We start from the raw sequence: 21,370 nt of genomic DNA, 5'->3' as shown, positions 1-21,370 counted from the left end.
AGAAAAGAAAAGAAGAAACATTTCTTAACTTTTAAAGCAATCTTGCCACAACTAACCACTTCATAAACCACTGAAGATTTTCATTTTCCTTCTAATGAGATTTGTCCCCAGATTTTCACATTGAAATTAACTGTGTGATATTGTTCCCCCAATTCTGCTTGACTTTTCTGAAATCTTTTATTTCTGATCTTATCACAGATACCTAGTAAGTGTACCCCTGTGACTGGACCTTCTTAATCTTTGAATTCCATCTTATTACTTTATTGCATCAAGTCTACGATGATCTGGACTTTTCCACATTGTCTACATTCAAACTGCATGGCCAGTCAAAAACAATCTTCTCTATTTGTCGTGGTGAAGGGACTCTGACATCTTCCCATTTAAACTTCACCAAAGTGATAACATGAAATATGAATAGACCAGCATATAGTGGTATGAAGTTCCTCTCATACTAATAATAGGATACAGTCCCAAAGTCAAATGTTACTAGTCTAATCAAGATGGTCAGGCAAAAATATCTCGTGTCAATGAACAAATTGTGAAGTATGTTGATCCAAAGATTCCTGGGACATGAGAAGGTGTGTTAACACTTAAGCTTCAAGACAACCAGCTTAACCTCTTCTTCATACAAATGGAAAGATAACTTGCTTTTTTTTTTTTTTTTTTCGCCTTGAGCACATTCATAGAAAGCATACTCTATTTCAGTCGCATTATTACCAAGAAAGTTTTTCTATTGGAAAACAGGGCTGGCATGGTAGAAAGTGAGAAAATGAAGGGTCTTTGTCATAAAGAATGGGAAATAGTAGGATTAACATTGCTTAGGTTTGGTGAAGTTCTAAATAAATCTCAAACTCTAAAGATGGTTTGATTCTTCCCTTCCACATTTTTCTAATCTCAGTATGCTAGTCCTTAATCTTGAAAATAATTTAGAAGCTTCATCTTAAAATTTTAAAAAGCTTGGGAAAAATCCAATGTTGTGAAATAATTTTTGATGTAGTATTAGAGCCATATATAGCTTTGATTATCTATGCATAATTGTAACACACTTCACTGGGTCTAGTAGATCCCTTTGTAAAATGAAGTTTCTTTTCCAAAATGCTGCTTACTACTTTAAGAATAAACTGAGTGATCATAAAACAAGACGGCAAAATGCCCAAGAACTGTTAAGAAATAGATGCCATTAAAGAGTAGCTCTTTTTATACTTCTCTTAAACAGACCTGGGTTTTTGACTAGAATGACCTACCAGTGCTTCTCCATTTGGCTTTTAACAAATGGAATTTTCAAAAGTGAAATCAGCAGGCAATGAGCTAAGATTTTCAAGAACATGAATCACCATTTAGTCACAACAACAAAACAAAACAAAACAACCGACAGACCTTATCAAAATGAATCAAGGCAAATGGGAATCTATATTTGCAGTCAGTTTCACCAGATCAAACCAAACCAAACAATGTAAGAACAGAAGAACTGATCTACAATTAGACTAAGGGAATAAATAAAGGTAGATAAAATTCTTTGGTCTCGTAACATATCCTTCTATCTCTTACCAGCAGGCCATGGCATACATTCTGGAACAACGACTAATGTGCAATGATTCCCTCCTCTTCTTTTCCAAATGAGAAATGTGATCATTCCTGCAGTGCAGTACTATCAGCATGGTTTCCCTAATACCGCTTTTCCTTCTGTAGCAACAATGGGGGATTTATTTAGTCAATCTTTTTCAACTTCCAAAAATTCTCTTTCAGGCTTTTACTGCTATTTTTTAATAGAGGGCTTTTCATTTTCTGGTGGATACAATATTGTCTTGACTCTCTCTGCAGTAGCTAAGATTTTTCTTTTTTTTAAAATTTATCTTCTATTTCTTGAATTATCTTTGCATGATGCACATGAAGTCTTAGGAATTATTACAATGATTTTCTAACAAGTTTCTCTAATTTCACTTCCATCCCTATGGTTTATTGTTTATAAAGCAACTAAGTGAACTATGAAAGAATACAGCATAGGTGATGTTGCTTTTTAGTTCAAGTTCTGTAGTGACTCCTCTATAATACATCAAATAAAATGCAAATTTTGGGGCTTAGCCTGTAAATAGCTTCTTCTTCTTCTTTTTTTAATTCAAAGGGACATATGCACTTTATGATTATAACAGCATTATTTACAATAGTCAAGATATGGAAGCAACCCAAGTGTCCATCAATTTATGAATAGATAAAAAAGATGTTTGTGTGTGTATATATACACACATACACACATATAAATACATAATTATATACACATATATAAATATTATAAATATATAAATAAGTATATGTATTTATGTATATATATTTAATGGAATATTATTTGGCCATAAAAAATAACGAAATCTTGGCATTTCCAACAACATGGATGGAGCTAGAGAATATAATGCTAAAGGAAATAGGTCAGTCAGAGACAGACAAATGATTTCACTCATGTTTAGAATTTAAGAAACAAAACAAATAAGCAAAGGCAAAAAAAAAAATAAGAAAAAGAGTGAAAGAAAACAAGAAACAGACTCTTGACTATAGAGAACAAACAGGGTTACCAGAAGGGAGGGTGGGGGGGAATGGGTGAAATAGGTAATGGGGATTAAGGAGTGCACTTGTCCTGATGAGCACAGGGAGATGTATGGAATTGTTGAATTACTATATAATATACCTGAAGCTCATATAACACTACATGTTGATTAACTGGAATTAAAATTAAAACAAAAAATTTCCTTCTTGATGTTACTCTTGGCTATAGCACCAATAGCATTACTACTTCCAGGCAATATTTCAAACCCTATATCTCCATCCCTCCTTCTCCAAATACCAGGGTCATTCTTCCCCTGCCTTCATGCTTACAGCTTCTTCCTGTGGGATATTCTTTCCCTTGTATCTTCATCTCTCTAACTTTTTTCAAACTTCCATTCAAATATCCCATCGTAGAGGGTTTTAATTATGACCATACATAAAATGTTTGCCATCATATTTTCCTCATACCAATTCCATGCTTTATTTTACTTCATCAAACCTAATATTATTGTTACAGACAACCTGTGTTCCTCAAAATTTTTATGTTGAAGTCATAATCCCCAATGTGACTATGTTTGGTAATAGAATCTTTAAGGAGGTAACAGAGGTTAAATGGGGATCTAAGGGTGCAGCTCCAGTCCAATAGAACTGGTATTCTGACAAGAAGAAAGAGAGACACTAGGAGTGTGCGCACAAAGGAAAGGCCATCTGAGGATACAATGAGAAGTCGGTCATCTGCAAGCCAGGAAGTGAGCCCTTACCAAAAACCAACCCTGCCAGCACCTTGATCTTGGTATTCCAGCCTTCAAAACTCTGAGATCATAAATTTCCATTGTTTAAAGTCTACTGTATTCTGTGATCGCAGCTTTAGCAGACTAATATAATTACACTTTTGTTTACAGGCACTTTCTTATCAATATAGAATTTAATCTTTAATATGCAGTTACTTTTCTTCTTTTGCTCACCATTTTACAGCCAATGTATGGCATTCAGTAATGACAGATTAACAAATGAGTGAATAAGTGAATGGAATAAAGAAAAGTTTAGGATACTTTTGTAATTCCGAAATTTGACAGGTTTTCTCAAGATACAGTATTTTTTTTTTCTATATCTTTTTCTGATCTCTCCTGCTAGGCAGAAGGTGAGCTCTTGCAATTTCACATCCTGTGTCTCACCTCTGGGAAATTTGCTTTTATCATTTTGTTGATAAATTTCTCCTTTGCATTTTCTCCCTTCACCCATTCTGCAATTCCTTTCAGATGAATATTAAAACTCCTAAATTAATGATTCATGTCTCTCAGTCTTTCCTCTGTATTACTTATATCTGTTTCTTTTATTTGTTCTACATTTGGGAGATTTCCTCAGTTTTTTTCTTCTGGCCTTACTATTAAATATTTTATTTAAGCAATCACATTTTCAATATATAAGAACTCATTCGCATTCCCTCATTTCTCCTTTTTATAACAGCTTACTCCATTTTTATATATCCAATATCTTCCTGAATCTCTGTGAAGCTACTAATTAGAATTCCTTGAATTCTTTTCTATTTCCTGATTTGGCTCTGTCTGCATCGTGGAAGTTATTTTGTATGTTTCATTTGAGTTGTTTCGTTTCTGAATTTGTGCTTTGATTTCCCTTAAATGTCTTGTAACTCTTGCTTGTCCATTCATATTTATGAATTAAAATTTAAAGTGTTTAACATTAAGAACCATGTAGCTTTCTTCAGCAGTTGTGTTGATACATTTACACAGCCAGGAAGTTTGACAAAGTTTTCTATGTTTGCTACCATGTGTGGAGATTGGCAGGTTTTATGTATGATAGAGGGACAAAGCAAAAAGGCTGGCCACTTCAGCTCAAATATTTTCTTTCCCTATTCCTGGGAAAGAAATTCCTGTATATTTTACACAAACATCTCCTATGAATGTTCTGGGCTGAGGCTTCTTTGACTGCCTCTCCTTTGAACGCCAATCACTTCAACTCCTCATCTTCCCAAAGAACATCAAAATATCTGGTCTGATAACATACTTCCATCCCACAATCATGTAATAAACTGATTAACTGTAGACACATTTAATGAAATTAGGGTGGGGGGGTTAACCTCAATCTGCCTAATTAAATCCCATTTTTAATATTAAACTTGTCTTCATAAAAGACTGTTTATTTGGATCATAACATGACCAACTGTATTCCTTTTTTTAAAAAAAATAATTTCTGAGGTAAAATTCATGTACAGATATGTTTTCCAAAAAATGATGCATGATGACTTTCTCTCTGACTCTGCCTGTTTTTAAGCAACTTCACTAAAATCAGAAATATAGATGGTCTTTGCCTCTGGGAACCCAAATACCTTTCCCTATTTCTCTCAGAAATAAAAGAGCATCAGTAAAGGGACAGAAATTAAGGAAGACAAAAGAATGGAAACTCCTTTGATGAAATAAAGAGCTACATTTGGGAGATTTCCTCAGTTTTTTTCTTCTGGCCTTACTATTAAATATTTTATTTAAGCAATCACATTTTCAATATATAAGAACTCATTCACATTCCCTCATTTCTCCTTTTTATAACAGCTTATTCCATTTTTATATATCCAATATCTTAGTAAAGTGCTTTACCTAGTGTCTTTGACACTAGGTGTCTTTGACAAATAAATATTACCTATTACTTTTGCTATGTCATCAGATACAACACTATTCTATAAACAGACTAATCACTTCATAAATATCTATTGAATAGGAAAAGAAACAACACCCTACTGTTACATTCTTTATTTCTAATTAGGCAGTGTCTCAAAATCACTGATGAGTGAAGTATAGAACTGTAATGCCATGTTAAATTGATGGGAATGCCAATATGGCAGTTGTACTAAACAATTAAATCCTTAAGCTGTAACAGGTTCTGTAAGTCATTGAAAACTAAGGGATTGCATTGACTTCCAGTTCTGTAAAGCCAATATCCACAAGGCTTTTATTTTGTCTTCCTTCTGAGATCTCATTTAAATGAAAGAAAAATAACACATAGGATTAGTATCACAAAAATGAAAGAGTATGAGATTAGACAAAAGATAACATCAAATTTATTAGAAAATAAACTTGAGGGGGATGATGATAATCACTGAGGTAGAATGAATGAATGCAGACTCCAGAATCAATGAAACTGAGAGAAGAAAACTAACTGGCTATGTATAACCCCAGGGAAACTTTGAGTATGAAGTGAATAAGTAGTGAGGGCAGGAAGTAAAAAGAAGGCTCGAAGGAGGTTTGCTAAATGCCTAGCTGTGCAACAACTGTGCCAACGCTACCCTTAAACACCTATCTACTGCTTAATTTTATAAATGGAAGAGATATTTGGGCACTATTCTTGTAAGATTGAGACATGGACACAGTAGCCATAGGTAAACTTCACACATAATTTTCTCTTCCATTTACCAACCCGATAGTGCAATATGCTAATTGGCATTATCAACATACAACATTTTCCAAATATTTTAGTTTCCTACTTTAGGGTAACAACTCACATACATATGCAAAGAAAACCCAGGCTTGAGGGAAGAAACTAGCTACCCTTAAATAATGTGTGTACACACACACACACACACACACACACACAGAGGAAACCCAATCTACTCAGGAAAAAGTTAGCAAGTCCTTCATTTTATTATTATTATTTTTAAAGATTTATTTATTTGACAGAGAGATCACAAGTAGGCAGAGAGGCAGGCAGAGAGAGAGAGGAGGAAGCAGGCTCCATACTGAGTGGAGAGCCTGATGTGGAGTTGGGTCCCAGGACCCTGGGATCATGACCTGAGCCGAAGGCAGAGGCTTCAATCCACTGAGCCACCCAGGTGCCCCAAGTCCTTCATTTTAAAGATGCATGAACATTCAAGGATCACAATACCTTCAGGAAAGAAAAGAAATACCTTAGCGTAAAATATCAAGAAGTGTTTAACAAAATATTTAATGGGATAATTCAGAGTAAAACATAATAATGTCCTTAAAATACAGTGTCCTTAAATTCAATACTATTTTATCTATAAAACAAAACAAGATCCTAGGAAAAATAAACATTTGGAAAAATTGAACAATAGAAAAATTTTTAAAAATTAGGAAAAATACGGTAATACAGCAGTTGTTAGAAAAATATCAAGAATATTGCTCTGGGCATAGGCTAAAATGAAAAATATATTAAAATATTGAGAAAATGAATATAGAAGAAAAAATTAAATGGGTGCACATGGATAAAGAGGAAGAATTTCAACATAATGCTATTGTTTCTGAAAAAGAAAAATATCATAAATATCAATGTAAGTGTTAAATGAATAACCAGCTTTTCAAAAGACAAGATAAGAAAAAGGAAATCTGAATTTAGTGCCTTTTGGTATTTGAAAATTCCAAGTGTTCAAAATGGTCTAAGGACTTCAAGACAAACAACCAATTCATCTACACAAGATAAAGAATAATAGCATTAGACTTTTCATCAGGAACTTGGAAATTGAACAATTATAGCAAATCACTGTGAATTCAAAGGAAAAATATATTTACAAAGCAAAATCATACACAAAGCTATATTATCCAACAAGAATGAAAATAAAATAAAGCTGCATTCATATTTTTAAAGACTACTCTTGGGTTGAATCTAAAAAATGATAGTGCAGGGGTGCTTGTGTGTCTCCATTGGTTAAGCATCTGCCTTAGACTCAGGTCATGATTTCAGAGTCCTGGGATCTAGGCCTGCATCTGGCTCCCTGTTCAGTGGGGAGTCTGCTTCTCCTTCTCCTTCTGCTCCTTCCCCCACCAACCCCTACCCCGCTCATGTACACTCTCCCTCTCTCTCAAATAAATAAAATCTTTTTTAAAAATGAAAAAATAAAAACAAAAAATGACAGTGCAAAGCAAGAGAGACATATAGGCAGAACACAGGACAGTGTGAGACTGGTCCATGATTTCATTAATGACAGTACACCTAAAAAGTAATGAGTCCTAAAAACATGAACAATCAGTAGACTCTAAAGTGAGTGCTATCAAGAATAGAATGGATTATGTGATAGATTACAATCATGGCTTCATTTCCTAACCCATTCCTGAATTCACTTTCTTTCCAGTACACTATTGCTGTGTGCCTTTCCTCCACGGGAAAGTCATCCTGCCCACCACTGCACTGTGGACTCAGCCATGAACCTTGCTTTGACCAATGGGATCCGGGTAAATGTGACTCAAGCAGAGACTTGAAGAAATTTCACGTAGAAACTTAAACTCTCTAAGAATTACAGGTCAATTTCAAAAACCTTTTACATGTAATTGGTGTCCCAGAAGGGGAAGAGAGAACAGAACAGAAGAAATTAGAAGAGATGTTGAAGTAGTAATGGCCAAAAACTTCTCAAAATTAATGATACTTCTCATCATAAATCCACACAAGATAGTGGAGTGAAGTATTTAAAGTGCTGGTGGGGAGGACATCTTAACATGCTGAAAAATTAGTCTTCAAAAGGCAAAATGATAAGTTTCTAAAGAAACATAATTTATTGCTTATAAAGCAGACCTGCCCTACAAGATATGTTAAAAAACAAAATAAAACAACAAGAAGCAAACACCTTTAGGAGAAGGAAAATGATGTAGATGATAAATTCAGGTCTATATAAAGAAATGTAGAGCATAAGAAAAGGAATGTGAAGGTGAAATAAAATCTTTTATTTTTCTTATTTTTAAGTGAGCTAAAAGATCACTTTTGCTTTAAATAAAAGTTATAATATATTGGCTGATTAAATCCCATGGATAAATGAAAAGAATGACAGCAATGCACAAGGAATAGGAAAGAGGAATTGGTGCATTCCGCTGTAAGTACTGTACTACACATGAAGCACATAGTGTTATTTGGAGAGGGCTTAGATTAGTTAAAAATATCTATTGGGAACTGAATGGCAATCACTAAAAGAAATGAAAAAGAAGTATAATTGATAGGCTAAGACAAGGGATAAAATGGAATGAAATCATTGCATGAAAAAGTAAAAGCAACATTTCTTTGTTTTGATCATTGCTGTTTCCCTATAATCTATAAATTCTGTCTTATAGAATAGAGCAACACTTATATAGGAAATGAATATGTTTTTGAGTAACACACGGACATATATATTTTGGTCAGCTCAAAGTTGTGAATACATTTGTCAGATTTTTAGAACGTTTAAAATGATTAAAAATTATTGAAAATAAATATTAGTGTTGAATGTTGAATAAATTAATTCAAATATCCTACATGTGTGCACAAACACAAAACCATCCAAAGAGATTTGCTTAAAGCTGGAAAACCCAAGAACTTTTTCCAGCCATTTTTTTCTAAGAGATCAGTATTTGTAGGGAAAACAACTATCTCTGTTTCATAAACATTCATCAAATTAAATTTCTTAAATCAACATTTAAGGTTGAGTAATAAAACTACAGTCACCATAATCGAAGGTCAATATTCACACTTTTATATATCTTGAATTTGTCAAAACACTTGATGAACGTAGGATACTGTTTTCCTTCCACAGCATCACTTAAATGCTTTCTTCATTTACAAGCCTACTATTGTTATTCCTGCATAATAAAATTAGTTTTCAAAGCTAGAATTAAATAATTGTAGTTTGTGCTGAAATCGTTTCATAAAATGTAAGTCTCTAAAATAGTCCTGCAAATAATTTCAAAATAATAAGAGATTGGTCATTATAAATATTTCTATGACATGTTAAATAGTTTCACATTGATTTAATTTTAATATATATCATTCTTCAAACAATACAGTTATTATCCTGTGTGCAGAGTAAATTGTTATAATTACGGTTTCTTTTGTCATCTTGTTCCTTAAATCTTTTATTTTTTTAATCTGTCTATAAAAAGCACGTCACACATGCAATTTCCCAAGACAGAAACAAGGCTTATTTCCTCTCCTTAAACTCTATCCATGTCTCTCAATGGGCAAAATCCATAAGCAAGTTACATGATTCTGGTACTGAGTTCTGGAAGATCCAGCGGCCTCATCATGTGGGCTCCCGTGATTTGACCTCTGCTTTCTCTCTAGATTGACTGCCTATTACCAACTCGTGCCCTGCTTTCCAAACATATATGTGGCATTTGTCTTCTGCCATTTGGCCTGTTCAGGCATCATTTGAAATAGCACCGTTTTATTTAGTTATTTTTTTCCTGAAAGTTCTCTCTTCCCATCCAGGCCTATGGTTCTATTACCGCTCCAAAACTATCTGCCCTGCCTCCTGACTTTTGGGATAAGTCAGATTCAAACTAGGCAGATTAAACTTCCCTTGGGGAAATACACACACACACACACACACACACACACACACACACACATTAGAAAAAGAGATACACACACGTACAAATACATTTTATATGCAGTTGTACGCACACACACATAGACATTAGAACAGAAGGGGGGAAAAAAAGAAATGCCTCTTTAGTAGAGAGAGATGTATATAAACTTCTGAAGTTTAAAACATATTTGATAGTGAGACTTGAAATTAAGAAATGAGCACAATTTTAATGACAAGATTCTATAAGATTCCTATGTCCATGTGGATCACTGAAGGCTGAGTTTCATAAGGTGGACTTCAGAGATTCTAAGTTGAATCATTCTGATTTAAATTGTTTTTTTGTTTTATTTATTTAAATCATCTCTACATCCAACATGGGGCTTGAACTCTCCACCCTGACATTAAGAGTCAGATGCTCTCCTGACCAAGCCAGGCAGGTGCCCCTAGTCATTACTATTTTAAAATTCCAAAAGTCCAGGATACTGCAACTGAAAATGGAAACTTAATGAAAGAACTGGCCTCAGTTTACAAAATCAATACCAAATTGTGAATGCCTCTCTATCATACATGTACAAAGTTAAATTTATATGTACAGATTGAATTTAATCAGCTGACAATAAGTGATGTTTGTAATTGTTGGATAGACTTAAACCAGTTTAAAATACATCCGATAGCATTTGGTCACAAATTCTGACTTGTTTCATAGAAATATTTTGTGCACAAATAATTAGAAGACATCCTTCACAATTAATAGCATTTAATATTAAATGTTAAGCATTTAATATTTATTAATGGTGCAGTTTAAGAACCAACTTAATTATCATCATATTCAGTTTTAATATTAACCCGTTTTATAGTTGACTTATTCAAGGTCAAGTCACTAATAATTTGGTGAAAATGTGCAGAAGGTATGGTTTCTGACTCTTAGTATTCTTTTATTGTACTTCGCAGTGTATCTTAAGTGTATTTGTCAGCACAGAAATGTAATTGTTTTTAACACCCTTCTTAACAGATCTAAGCTTATTAACATTTTAAAAATATATAACATCATATACAAGTTATATGTTTATTAAAGTATGCTTTTGAAAGATCAGTTCTGGAATAAAATGATTGTCGTGAACACAGGCTTATTACTCTAATTTTCATGTCCCTAAAATATCATCAGATTTATTGAGTGTAGCCCTTAAAACTCTCCAAAAACAAAAACAAAAACAAAAAAAGAAAAACTCAACAACCGCTATTTTGTAATGTACTGATAAAAGATATTTCTATATTTGAGCCATTTCACTTGATTGGTCTGATAGCCTTTTCTCAAGTCTTCCATGTTTTCAATATGTATCAGTCTTCCCAACTTCAAAATTTAAAAGAGCTGTTTTGTTTTTTGTTTTTGTTTTTGTTTTTTTAACTAGAAAATTCTTGTACTGGAAAGGTTATAAATGAATACTTCCATAAATACATTTAAGGAATGGATTTTTAAAAAGTTACTTGACATATTTTATGAGAAAACTGTAATTACCAAGCCTTTTATTATATGGTAATTTTGGTAATCAAGTCATATTTACTTAGGCATATTTAGTCCCATAATATTTTTGCTAAAAATTAACTCATCTCATATTACTTTGCAAAACACATTGAGATATTCAGATCTTTGTTCTATATAGGGCAAAAAGGTGGCTAGAGGAGCTAGTAAGAAACAATGTATAATTTAATCTAATTATATGTTTTAAAGGCATGTTAGTGTTACCAAACTATGGTAAAGTATTGTATAGTGTTACCAAAAATGATAAAAATACGACTTTAATACTGAAATAAATATATTACTATATTTTATTAAACATCAATTGCTTCTACCAAACAAAATAGTGTAAACCATTTCTACTTATGTACCAGTAAACAACATTCTCAAGCTTTCTCAATTTTCTAAAAATTGGCATTGTTTTTCACTATTAAATATTATATAAATATATTCTCATTAAAAGTTTATCAGAGGGGCAGTTCTATTTTCAACATTTTGAGGAACCTCCAGGCTGTTTTCCAGAGTGGTTGCACCAGTTTGCATTCCCACCAACAGTGTAGGAGGGGTCCCCTTTCTCCACATCCTCGCCAGCATCTGTCATTTCCTGACTTGTTGATTTTAGCCATTCTGACTGGTGTGAGGTGATATCTCATTTTTGTTTTGATTTGTATTTCACTGATGCCGAGTGATATGGAGCACTTTTTCATGTGTCTGATGGCCATCTGGGATGTCTTCTTTGCAGAAATGTCTGTTCATGTCCTCTGCCCATTTCTTGATTGGATTATTTGTTCTTTGGGTGTTGAGTTTGCTAAGTTCTTTATAGATTCTGGACACTAGTCCTTTATCTGATATGTCGTTTGCAAATATCTTCTCCCATTCTGTCAGTTGTCTTTTGATTTTGTTAACTGTTTCCTTTGCTGTGCAAAAGCTTTTGATCTTGATGAAATCCCAATAGTTCATTTTTGCCCTTGCTTCCCTTGCCTTTGGCGATGTTCCTAGGAAGATGTTGCTGCGGCTGAGCCCCATGACCCAGCAATTGCACTACTGGGTATTTACCCTAAAGATACAAATGTAGTGATCTGAAGGGGTACGTGCACCCAAATGTTTATAGCAGCAATGTCCACAATAGCCAAACTATGGAAAGAACCTAGATGTCCATCAACAGATGAATGGATCAAGAAGATGTGGTATATATACACAATGGAATACTATGCAGCCATCAAAAGAAATGAAATCTTGCCACTTGCGACAACGTGGATGGAACTAGAGCGTATCATGCTTAGCGAAATAAGTCAAGTGGAGAAAGACAACTATCAAATGATCTCCCTGATATGAGGAAGTGGTGATGCAACATGGGGGCTTAAGTGGGTTGGAGAAGAATAAATGAAACGAGATGGGATTGGGAGGGAGACAAACCATAAGTGACTCTTAATCTCACAAAACAAAGTGAGGGTTGCTGGGGGGAGGGGGTTTGGGTGAAGGGGGGTGGGGTTATGGACATTGGGGAGGGTATGTGCTTTGGTGAGTGTGAAGTGTGTAAACCTGGCGATTTACAGACCTGTACCCCTGGGGATAAAAATATATGTTTATAAAAAATAAAAAATTAAAAAAATAATTTATCAGAGGGGCGCCTGGGTGGCTCAGTGGGTTTAAGCCTTTGCTTTTGACTCAGATCGTGATCCCAGGGTACTGGGATTGAGCCCCGCTTCAGGCTCTCTGCTCAGCAGGGAGCCTGCTTTCTCCTCTCTCTCTGCCTCTCTGCCTACTTGTGATCTCTGTCTGTCTGTCAAATAAATAAAATATTTTATAAAAAGCTTAAAAATAAAAAAAGTTTATCACAATATTTTCTATAAAAATATATTATTGATTTTGGTATAATAAAGTGTGCTAAAAATTTCTTGATTACTGACTTTTCAGTAAATTACTATTATGAGGGCTTATTGGTAAATAGATTTTAAAGATCATATATCACAATTCTAATGAGAATCTAACAAAATACCTTCCTTTCAACAATAAACAAGAAATAAATATCAAAATTCTTTTTATAAACCTGAGATCTTATTAACAGAAATAGAATCAGGGTTTCTTTTTAAAATTATGAAAACATACTAACAATCTGACACTGTGTTCACAGTTAAGTTAAATAAAAAGATTGTTTTCTGAATTTAACATTTCAAAAAGCAAGTGGATCAAGAGTATTATTTTTAACACATAATACATAAAATAAAATTCTGAAATTGCAATTGTACATGACAGTTTGATGATCCTTTTCCATTGTTGGCATATATACCCTACTCTTATTCTTTGATTTCTTTAATTCAATTGTCTTCTGACTTTAAAGTTTAATAATGAAGTCATTGTTATCACCTACTTTTAGGCATGGAAGACCTTGATTTTCCAGTTCACACAGTGAAGCAACTACTTCATGTGAAAACAGATAACTTTTAAAAAATGTAAAAAAGAAAGTCATGCTTCTCTAGAAATAGTTGTCAAATGTGCATGTGAGTAAACATCGCTTAACAAGTATCTGTAATATGCTCATTCTGAGGCTCCACTCAGAAATCCTAAACCATTGCGTCTGAGTTAGGGTCCATAAATCAGCATTTTTAAATGCTGTACATCACAATGACTCTTGTAATAAGAGAATTAAAATATGTTTTAGGTTATACTAAAGCAACTTTACGCTCGTGATTTGAAATTTTTATAACTCATAAACCTGACATAGAATGAGGACAATTTTAGCTACACTAGTTCATTCTTATTTTCCAAACAAAATCTGATATAAATCACAATTCGTTCATTGGTTTGCCCAATCAGGCATGATCATTCTCAACTCTTCATTAGATGCTGGCCATATTCTGATATTGGAGATGCAAAGAAGAAACTTCTTCATGAGGTTTACAGTGTCGTGGAGAAAAAAAAACAGATATGAGATTAAAAAAAAAGTAAGTGACACACAGATGGGGTACTGGGTGGCTCAGTTGAATAGGTATCTTCTTTTAGCTCATGTCATGACCCCCGGGTCCTGGGATGGAGCCAGATGCAGGCTCCCTGCAAGTGAGGAGTCTGCTTCTCCCTTTTTCTCTGCCCCTCCCCCTAATTGTGCTTTCTCTCTCTCTGTCTCTCAAATAAATAAATAAAATCTTAAAAAAAAAAAAGGTAAGTGACACAGAAAAAGATAAATACTATATGATCTCACTTACATGTGGAATTAAAAAAAAATTCATAAAAACAGAGGTCAGATTTGTGGTTGTCAGTGGTGAGGGCAGTGAATGAAGAAATAACATGAGGGCTGTCAAAAAGTGCAAACTTCAAGTTATAAGATAAATAAGTTCTGGGATTGTAATGTACAACATGATGACTACAGTTAACTATGCTGTGTTGTATATTCAAGATTTGCTAAGAGAAGAGATCTTGAAGTTCTTATCACAAGAAACATAACCCTGAGAGGTAACAGATGTCAACTAATCTTATTGAGGTCATCTTTTTGCTGATACATATATCAAATATATATAAAATCATTATGTTGTACACCTTAAACGTATATAATGTTATATGTCCATTTTATCTCAACAAAAATGGGGGGAAATATTTAAAAAATCCAGTTGTAATATGTACTTTGAAATGTGAATCAATCAGGTATCAGTTAGGAACACAATCATAATGAGTATTATAGGGTATATTAGTATTCTACTAGTTTAATAACCAATTACCACAGAATTATCAGCTTAAAACAACACAGATTCATTATCTCACAGTTTCTGTGAGTCAGGAGTCTGAACACAGTTTAGCTGGCTTCTCTGTTCAGGGTCTCACAAAGCTGTAGTCAAGGTGTCAGCCAGACTGTGTGCATTTCTAGAACGTGTGTTTTCTTCCAAGTGCATGTGGTTGTTGGCAAGATTCAGTCCCTTACAGCTGTAAAAATGAGTCCCTCAGCTCCTAGAGGCTGTCCAAAGTTTGCTTCCAAGTTGCTCCCTGCTTAGGCAACTCATGTCATAACATCCTGCCTCTTCAACACTAGAGGGAGATGATCTCTCTACAAAGTCTGAGAGGCATATATAATGCAACACAACCGGGAGAGTGACATCATATCGACTTTGCCATATTCTATGGATTAGAATCAACTCACAGTTTCTTTTTTTTTTTTTAAGATTTTATTTATTTATTTGACAGAGAGAGATCACAAGTAGGCAGAGAGGCAGGCAGAGAGAGAGAGAGGAGGAAGCAGGCTCCCTGCCAAGCAGAGAGCCCGATGCGGGGCTCTATCCCGGGATGCGAGATCATGACCTGAGCCGAAGGCAGCGGCTTAACCCACTGAGCCACCTAGGTGCCCTCAACTCACAGTTTCTATACACACTCAAGAGGTGTATGGAATGACGATCAGTGGGCAGATTATTGAGAGTCAATGTAGGGTCTGCCACACAGGCTAAAGATTTCTTAGAAGAGTTACAGCTTGTACAATTTTGAGAGAAGCTTAGGAAATGAGAATCTGGAAGGACGAGTAGAAGGTACAGAGAAAGCATTCCTAATAAATTCTTCCAAAGCACTGGGGCAAAGGAAGAAGTGGGGCTTACAGAAAAATCTGACAAACTAAACACATCAATTGCTGTAGTGGAAATACCAAGTTTCTCTATGGACCAACTCTATCACTCAGCCATCTGGGGAATATGTTTTGAAGACAATAGTACCCAAGATGATGGTAGCACGTTTTGACATCCATAACACCTATTGTAACTACATATTTCAAAACACAGAAAATAGTAATTATCTGCTTCCACACAGCATGAGGCAACCATGCCTCATATCACAGAAAAATTAACTAGCCAATCTAAAAGATACCTAAACACTCATTATCCAAAATTAGGTAACATTTATTCTTTTTCTAGCTAGGTATCATTCTTTTGATATCCTATGAGATCTAAGTTTGACTGTGATCATTACGTCTTATGCTAGATACTAGGGCTATGACAGTGAACAAGAAAAATAATTTCTCAATAAATATAAGAATACACTCGCACTAAAGCAAGGAATAAATATCCCTACTTAATAAAAACCCCAATTCTACTCAGGTCATAAGGTCATCACTGGTATTTATAACTTTTTCTATTCCCAATTCCATATTCCCTTTGACCTCAGAAACTACTTCAGCAGGTCATGGTTCTTAACTTCGTGGAGTGACCTAAATCCACATCCCTATAGTGTCTGAGCAGCTCATAGTCATGTCTGCATGAAGTCATTAAAGTTTTCCTTTAGTTTTTATTTTAGGAAAAAGGATTTCTGAGAGGGGTCCTAGAGGATCTCATGAATGAGACATTCCCTCCACTTTTTCTACTACAAAATATTCCTCCAGAAAATTGGAATAAGCCACTCCAACAGGTATGCTAAAATTCTTTTCTTTGCCCATTAGTTAATGGTCATGAGAATCTCAATACAGTCAATGTAGTCTTAACTACCAGTTTAAGGAAGATTGTACTTTTCCATTACTCCTTCATCCATTAGGAGATACTCTCTCTAAAACAGCAGCCAGCATTTCATGATAGGAAGCAACCTTTTGCTGATGGATCACTAGGGGTAATAATAAGAGAATAACTCTCATTTCACTGCCTTGCCTTTCATATGCATGAATAGAGATTATGAAAGAAATAAGATCATATCCGGGTCACTGACTCAAAGCATATCCTGCATCCTGGGAAACATGACCCCAACCTCACAAAGTATTACCTTGTGCCTGCCATTGTTTCTTCAGGCCAAGGATAGTTAAAAGGTGGTTAAGATCAAAGGTTAATACACAGAAAATTCCTAAGAACAAGCCAATTTCTGTCCTTCCTTTACTGCATAATAAATTTCCTAATCAGTAGTAATGTTGAATGGAATACCACGGTGCTAAATAAGGCATATTATATGTCCATAGATGATGGGTTTGACAGACTTCTTAGAGAATTTAGAAAAAGATGAACATTTGGGAAAATCATAAGCAAAATTGTCTTACAGGGAAATAATGATGCCCCTAGACTATAAGTATATTCACATCTTGGCAGCCTTACTTAGTTACAAAATGTGACCCATAAGGAGGTGGCATACACACTAAGCAAATTGCAACATTTACCAAATTACTTCAAAAGAAACTTGCCAGATAAGATCATTGGCACTTTCATTGTCCATAATTATCTGAATTTAGTCAGAGATAAAGAACCATGATGAGTACTGTGCAAGTCATAGATATTACAGGAATTAGGTCTTCCATAATTGAGGAGCTGAGAAGTTAAGATCGGTCGGATGAGCAGACACAAATATAGACTAACAAGCCTTCATGGAGTGTAATCCAGATGGGTAAATTGGAGCTTTTGCAGGGAGAGCTGAGATCTAAGCATGTCCTGCCAGCTCCTGGAGAGGTCTGTGGAGGCTCCTGCCACAATCAGCCTCTGGAGCCACTACTGTTCACGCAAGATCAGCAGTCAAGATGCAGCTAGAGGCTGAACTGACGAAAGCAGAAAATTCACTGAAACCCAAGAACACTGTCTGTTACCATATCTGACCACAGAGATCTACAGGGTAATAGTGGCCACTTCATTTTCATCATTTAAATTATATTCAATGTCTAACTCTTTTGACCAACTCTATACACAGTGAAAGAGACTCTGGAAAACACAGTTCCAAGCTTAACCAAATTAGCAATGGCTATGGTTACTAGATATAATCAACAACAGTATAGGACACTTAACTAACTTTGAATTTTCTATAAACAATTATTTATAGTATAACTCTATCTCAAGCACTGCATGGGATCAATATCTTAAGTCTATTCTACTTTATTCCACTCAGCTCTACTCTACTTAATATTTTTAATATAAACATGCCCCATACAATATTTGAGGCAAATTTATACAAAAGGAGTTTTGATTATTTATTTGAAATTCATATTTAACTGAATTTCCTATATTTTATTGGACAACTATAAAGACACAATCTAGAATGATTACCTTAAGGAAAATGGTAGATGTAACCACAAGAGATAGACAGGTTGAGATCAGACTGTAAAGGGTCTCAAAGCCAGTGTTCAAGATTTCTTCATTTATGTCCTTCATAACAACCTCATTATCTTTTGGATAAATAATTAAAATATGTTTAGAGATAATGAAATAGATGATAAAGACTTTAGTTATGTTTACATAGAATCCTCATGCCAAATTATTTCCTTGGTGATAAACTATTTAATACCCCTTAGAAGAATCAGTCACTTAAATCCTTTAATATTTTCATACTGTAAGTCCTGTATCTGCCACAGAAGTTCAAAAATAGGTATCAGTGTTTACATCAAAGACAAAATAAGTAGGTAACATATTTATTTATCTCTTAATAAGATATATATTTGTCATATATATGTCATAAAAGCATAAACAGAAGATTTTATTTAAAAGATTTTATTTAAAAGATTTTATTTATTTATTTGAGAGAGAGAGAAAGCTAGAAAGCCCAAGTTGGGAAGAAGAAGCAGGCTCCCCTCAGAGTAGGGAGGCTGATATGGGGCTCAATCCCAGGACCCCGGGATCATGACCTGAGCTGACGATGAGCCACCCAGTGCCTCAAAACATAAAAATTTAAAATTAAAAAAATTGATATATCCAAAGAAAACCATAACTATGGTCTGTAGTATTTCCTCCTTCATACTTGAGAAAGCACTGAATAATACATTTTAATCCTTTTGTTTTAATTTTAGATTATAAAATGTTTTATGGTATATATTTTATAATGTTTCTAAAACATTTAAAAAATTGTTCAACTCCTGAAAGTGTAGTCATTTTTCCTCATTGTCTTCCAAATTGCATAGCTAAAATTTTTCCCAAAGGAGCATGATTTATCACAATATTGGTAAGCTTAATAGTGATACTATATCTGCTTTTTCTATTATATAAATATGTTAGTTCAAAATTTATAGATTTTTATGCACTTATGAATCATACTTAAGCTTAATTTTATATGAAAAAATTATGGAAAAGTACAGAATAAAACAATACTTGTGCTTTTTGTTGATTTTTACAGCTTCTTTTTAAAAGTACAAACTATGTGCAATTAAATTTATTTTTAAAAATAATATATCTTATTACTTTTAGAGTATTTCCTGTAAAAAGATCCTCACAGAGTGGCAGGTGCCATGTCTGGCCAGGAGAGTGACAAGAAGAAATCCTGAGTCAGCCTAAGAAGAAGTCCAAGGAGATGGATGAAAGAGAGAAGGCATTCAAGCAGAAACAGAAAGAGGGACAGAAGAAACTCAAGGAGCTAAAAGTAAAGGTCATGGTGAAGGGCTTCCCATAGTGTTATTAAGAAATGTGGCAAGAAAACAAGCTGTTTCTTGTGCTTGAGGCAATGATGATCCTTAATTCCATTCGTGTTTAAACATTTGGCTTTCCTGTCAGAGCATCTACAGCCATCTATAGCTAGAATGAAGGGTTGTCTTAGATCTTATTGCACAATTAAGAATAAAGTCTTGTAAGAAAATTAAAATATAAATAAACAAATAAAAATAATAGATTTTTATACTCTCTCTGTACGTAGTTCTACTATTCTCAAATTCTTGTAGAAAATCAGATTTGCATCCCAGAACCATTGGAGACAGCCTTTTGATTTGTCTGGCTGATGCCATGCAATTTAGCCATAGTAAGATGACTTTCTTCGACCCTCTAACTTCGGAAAATATTCCACTGACATCCTTTTGTTCTGTTAAAAAAGGATTGGCAATGCTTGTATTGTTTGAAACTAATAGCTCAAACCTGCCATCATAGAAGAAAAAGTAGTAGATGCTCTTTGAATATTTGGCCCTAGATGTCCATCACAAGAGGCCATTAATTTAGTTGCATTGTTACTATACTCAATTCTTGGTCTTTCTGCAGAGGCAGCTCGACAAAGATTTTAATTAGTGCCAGTCAAAATGGTGATTTTGTGGTATGAGCATTTTGAGGACTAAAATGTCTTTAAATATAAATTTATACAACATCAGTTTCAAAAATATCTAGCAGATGGCAACTTGAATTGAATATCCAATTGACCTAGACTTGGGCCTCATGCCAAAGACTTAAATTTTTTCAAAATGTACTAACAATTTAGGAAATTCAGGCTTTCCCTCCCCCAATATTTTTTTTTTTGTCATGCTATATATTTCTAGGTTATATTGATGTTATTTTGAAGAAGTTTGCTTTACAAACTTGTTATCTTCTCTTTTATAAATAATATTAGATTGTTCATTGAGACTTTGTTTCTGTGTAGGAATCACTGAAACTAACCAGCATCACTTGAAATGTTGATGCTATATCCAGTGGAGTTTAACACACTAGTGTGTCTGAACTTATATGTATATACACAGAAACATGGACGTACTGGTAAAATGTTTCCTTTAAAAAAAAATACCCATTGTTTATTTCCATTATTTTCACATCTCTATGTTCATAATAACAGTTTGTACATCTTCAATGCAAGTTTGTTTTTAATTTCACATAGCATGGTGGTTTCAAGGGGAAATCCATTTGTAAACTATTCAGCATAACCTTCAAGTTAAGTGTGCACCATATGAATTTGATACTAAGTATTAGGAATAATTTTGAGACACTTTTGATCCAGGATCATCTTAGGCAGAGAAACTAAATTCCAAACTCAAATGACATTTGCATAGTTTCAGAAAGAATAATGTCACATGCAAAAGAAAATACTACCTAAATTAGAAAATAATTGTGCAAGTTTTGAGAAAGAGACAGAGGGAGAAAAGGAGAGATGGAGAAAAAAGAGGAGAGGGAGAAAAAAAAAGAGAGAGGGAACGAAATATATATATATATATATATATATATATATATATATATATATATTTTTTTTTTTAAAGAGAGATGGAGGAGCAGGAAAATAGGGGAGGGCCAGTGAGAATGAGAGAGGGAGAGACAATTTTAATCACGCTTCATGCCCAGTGCAGTGCCCATAAAGATACAGGGCTGCATTTAAGGTCCCTGAGGTCATGATCTGAGCTCAAATCAAGA

Source organism: Mustela lutreola, chromosome 5 (assembly GCF_030435805.1).
Source record: "Mustela lutreola isolate mMusLut2 chromosome 5, mMusLut2.pri, whole genome shotgun sequence".
Classification (NCBI taxonomy): domain Eukaryota; kingdom Metazoa; phylum Chordata; class Mammalia; order Carnivora; family Mustelidae; genus Mustela; species Mustela lutreola.
This window is presented reverse-complemented; position numbering follows the sequence as displayed.